This window comes from Solanum pennellii, chromosome 3 (assembly GCF_001406875.1).
Source record: "Solanum pennellii chromosome 3, SPENNV200".
NCBI classification, from domain to species: Eukaryota; Viridiplantae; Streptophyta; class Magnoliopsida; order Solanales; family Solanaceae; genus Solanum; species Solanum pennellii.
Genome location: NC_028639.1, coordinates 60,508,999 through 60,514,427, shown reverse-complemented (window position 1 = coordinate 60,514,427; position 5,429 = coordinate 60,508,999).

Here is a 5,429-nt window from a genome sequence, read left to right as displayed (position 1 = left end):
AGAAGTTCTCATAAACATCAACAAGGATTTTAATGCACTAACTAAATATATGCGGAGGAAAACAACCTAGAACCTGAAAGTAAATGTAACAAAACTACTGAACGATAACTAAGTCTAAAACAAGAAGGGTCATAACCCCAACTATCATAAAACATCTAAGAACTAGTCTAAGTCCGAAATGTGGATATAGACCCAAAGAGAATCCAAAACGTCTCGGAAAATGTTAGCTCGCCCATGAATTTGGAAGCAAAGATCATAGATCTTCTAAGCGAGGTTTGTCAATAGCCACATGAAGATTCCGTGTACTCAATAAAAATAAGAGCAAGTGCAGTATCAGTACACAACCACCGAGTACTGGTAGGATCACGAGGGTATCCCACTAAGTGCAACATAAAAAAGTTAATACTACAATATAACCATGCAATATATCAAAAATATCCACATTCAATATCATATGCTTCAACAATACACATTTATCACAAGTATTTGGTCCTCTCATGGAATCCAAACCGAAACTGTTAGTGCATCAGAACGTGGCAATGCGATCCCAGTTAGTTATATTGGAACGTGGCAGTCTCATCCCATCAACACACCACAACCACAAACACAAGTATACTTTCAAATCATATAATCATTTATCTATATCATTTTCAACAAGTGTGAATTCAATAATGCAACATTCGCATACATACATGCATCATAATAACAAGAATACATCACACAATCATAGAATCACAACCATCACCTACCTCGAAACAAGCTTGAGTCTTGATCCTTCCCTTTCCGGATTCGTTCCGCTTGTTCTTGGTCTACAGATAATTAATACGATACGGACATCCTTATCCATTCACTAATTACCCGAATTTCTAACAATTCTATAAACCTTAGATCGTACCCATGCTCCACGTACCCATCTAACTATTATGTACTATGGATCGAAAAATGGATTCAGAAAGTGAAAAGATTACATTTAGCCTCAAGAATGGTGAAAAATGAGTAGGAGTCGCCTCGAGTTCATTACTTAGCTCTAAAAATTGAAAAGTGTCAAATAAGATTGTTTAGGGGTATATTAATGACATTAATCGCATCTCGCCCGCCACAGCGGCACCCATCCTGCCGGGGCAGCAAAAACCAGCACCAAAGCAAGATTCCCGAGAAAAAGATCAATCTCAAGAATTCCAAAATTCCCATTTCACAACACTTCTCTAAACAACGACACTCCGAAAACATCTTTCATGCCAAGATCTATTCCTGGAGTTCTACTCGCCCGAATTCAATTCCATAAAGTTGTATGGATTCCTTAACGAGTTATCAAACAACTCATACAATAAAAATTATAAATGTTTCACCCGATTGATACCATATTTTTCCGCACCTCAAAGACTTCGATTTCGTTCAAATCTAGACTAGGTTGGAAAAATTCAAATACTACAAAAAAGTTTCCAACCCCAAAATTTTTCCCGTTGGCTTTTCTATAACGGCATAACTATAACAACCCAAATCGTCATTATTTGAGAAGAGAAAAATTTGCAAAAAAATTTGATCACTCTCTTTCTACAGCGGGACAAGCACCACTGTAGCGACAACTTACCCTACCAAAGCCGGATCGGCGAGGAAAAATTCAAATTTTGAGAAATCCTTATTTTTCCATCTTTGCAAAAATAACCTATAGGTCGTAAATTACCCTAGAAATCCAAAAGAAAGTTGTTTCAAGTTAGGGAAAGAAGGAGAGGGGGATTCTAGTATAAGGATTGCGGAATCTTGCGTGATCTTGGCCAAACTCACAGTAGCAAATCCGAAAAAGCTGGAAACGAAATCAATCTCCGTACAAATTTCTTGGCGCCCAGGTAGGTTAGATTTTATGCATTGAGTAGTTGTAAATACATGATTACCATGTAATATATGAATTCAACAGTATGAGGTATGTGTAGACCTTCATACACCAAGTAAATTCCGTGGAAAGTTACTATAATTTAATGGTTATAGGGTTAGTGTCATGTTGAGACTGTAACCAGTCGAGGTTCTTGTTTGTGTTCTTGAATGGGTTTTTGGTTAAGTTTGGTACCGGCAAGGGGAAGGATTTCAGAATATACTATTTTCGAACTTTGTAGTGCTAATTGTCATAAAGAGTTGTAGTTAGTTTAAAGAAAACTAGTAACAAAACTTTACAAAGAACTAGGATTGGAATTGTGTAATTCTTTAAGAAGAAATCTAGGGAACTCATACGTAAATAAGCATGTTACTAGGTGATGGTTGTGACTCTATGATGGTATGGTACACATTTATTTTGTTTGTTGTGATACTTGTATATATATGCATGTTAAAATAATGGTCTTAGATGTTGAAACGAGATATGCGAATTATCGATGCTATGAAAGTTTTGCTTAGATGTGTGGTCTTGATGTGTGATTGGGATCAGATTGCCACGTTCCAGCATACTAACTTGGATGGTATTGCAACGTTCCGGCATCTAACTGATACCGGTCTCTAGTTCCGACATAAAACTTTGATCGAATTGCCATATTCTGGTATGCTAACTGGAATCGATTGCCATGTGTCGACATAATAATTGGATCGGATTACCACGTTTCGGCATGCTAATAGATTGATTTTGGGTACCCCAACTACTTGTGATAAAATGCGCACGGTGGAATATGTTATGCTCAATATCGTAAGGTGTGTATATGTATCTATATCTATCGTAAAGTTACGTTTCAATGGAACCTTAAGGGTGGTAGTGGTACTTGTAGTATACAATGTGGTTAGTATGTTTAAGTTATGATCTAATGGAACCTTAAGGGTGGTAATGGTACTTGTAGTATACAATGTGGCTAGTATGCTTAAGTTATGATCTAATGGAACCTTAAGGATGGTAGTGATACTTGAAGTATACAATGTGGCTAGTATAGTTGAGTTGTGAAATAATGGAGTCCTAAGTGTAGTAGCAATATTCGTAGATTACAAAGAGGTTAGTGTATTTAAGTTGTAACCTCGTAGAAAAAAGATAGGTGGTAATTGGAAGGCTAACTAAGAAAATGCTAAGGATGGAGAAGCGAAGGGTCCAGACATGATCTTTTACTGTTCAGTTCATATATAATGAGGTGGACATCGGGTTGACCGGAGATGCCTATCAGTATGTGTGGTTGTATTGATACTACTCTTGTTATGTCTTTTGACATAGTCTGGATGCAAGATTGCCGATGTTTCCTTAGATGAAGACGAAGAAATCCTCCAACAACTTTGACGTTTCATTCCGCATGGTGAAAGTTATGTCTTATGTTTAGATGGTGAAAGTTATGTCTTATGTTTAGATGGCCCTATTATTCTCTTAGTGACTCTTGTACTTGTCAGACTAGGTCCTTGGGGATTGATAAACTATTTTTTATAATTTAGTAAAGTTGTATTTCAAATGGGTTGATTCTTAAACTTCCTTAGCTTGCCTTCGTTTTCATTAAATTCCGCATGTTTTCTAGTTGTTGGGTTATGAGGGTTCTCCTACGTAGGTATGAGAGTAGGTTCCTACACGGACCAGTTGGTTACGTCATGACAAGAAGCCAGTCATTAAAATAAATACCAATTTACCCATCACTCGTTCTCGAGACAAACTTAAGAAGAATATAGGCTAATGAAGGCATGGAGTAGTATCTGATTTGATGAACAGTTGATACTTGTCTCGCATATATTTCTCGGTTTCCCAAGTAGCTTCCTGAACTGAATGATGCTTTTTTTGAACCTTCATGGACTTCATCTCCTTGGTCCTCAACTTACGCATGTCATGATCAAGAATTGCAATCAGTTCCTCCTCATATTAGAGGTCCTTATCTAACACAATTGAGTCCCACATAACGATATATTCCCCCTCATCATGATACCTCTTCAACATGAACACATGAACTATCGGATGAACACTCGGTAGGTTAGAAGGTAAAGTCAATTTATATGCTACCGTCCCCACACACTCAAGAATTTCTAAAGGACCAATGTACCGAGGACTTAGCTTACCCCTCTTACCAAATCTTATCACCCATTTTATGGGTGATACCTTAAGAAGAACATTTTTACTGGATTTGAACGTCATATATCTCACCTTATGATCCGCATACTTCTTTTTTCTACTCTGGGTTGCTAGAAGCTTATCTTGGATACTCCTCACCCTATGTTGAGTATCCTTTACTAAATAACCCCCAATGGTTTCACATACACAGTCTCGAACCGTCCTATGGGTGATATACATCCCATCCCATAGAGTGCCTCAAATGGTGTCATATCTATGTTGGAGTGATAACTATTATTATAGGATAATTCACACAAAGGTAGGAACTTATCTCAATGCCCTCCAAATCAATCACACATGCTCTCAACATGTCTTCTATCACTTGAATAGTCCTTTCGCACTGCCCTTTTGTCTGTGGATGGGAGGCGGTACTAAAAGTGAGTTGTGTGCCCAATTCATTGTGCAATTTATTCCAAAACTTGGAGATGAATTTGGTACCATGATCTAAGGTGATAGAAAATGGTACCTTATGCAACCTCACTATCTCTTTCACATACACTTTTGTCAATTGTTCCGCATTATAATCAATTCTTACTAGAATAAAATGAACTAACTTGATCAATATATCAACCACATCCCAATAGAATCAAACTTTATCAAAGTCTTGGGAAGACCAAACACGATGTACATGGCTATTCTTTCCAACTTCCCATCCGGAATTGGCATTCTTTGAAGCAAACCCATAGGCCTTTGATGTTCGTACTTCACTTGTTGACAATTTTCACACTTTACCACAAACTCTGTTATGTCTTTTTTCATACCCGACCACCATTAAATTCGTTTAAGATCTCTATACATCTTGTCACAACCGAATCAATAAAATATCGCGAACAATGAGACTATGCTAAAAACTTTTCATTCAAGTCATATACTCTAAGAACACATATTCTCCCTTTAAAATTGAGTACACCATTCGCATCAAGAGTGGTCTCTTGTGCCTTATCAATTGTAATCCTCTGTCTAAGTTCCTCTTAATCTTCATCTTCAATTTGTCTGGCCTTGATACCCTCAATGAATGTGGCCCTTGCTTCAATACTAGCTAACACCCCACTTCTTTATGAGATGCTCAACTGTATGGACTTAGCCTCTAAGTTCTGAAATTCTTTTGCAAAAGATCGCTTGGATACACTCAACCAAGCTAGACTACCCATACGCACCGCTTTTCGACTCAAAGAGTTTTCCACCATATTAGCCTTGCCCGGATGATATTGAATGGTCACATTATAATCTTTAAGTAACTTCATCTATCTTCGATATCTCAAATTCAGATCCTTTTGAGTGCACACATGTTGCAGACTACAATGATCGGTAAATACTTCACATTTAACACCATAGAGGTAATATCGCCAAATCTTAAGTGTAAACACTACCACTC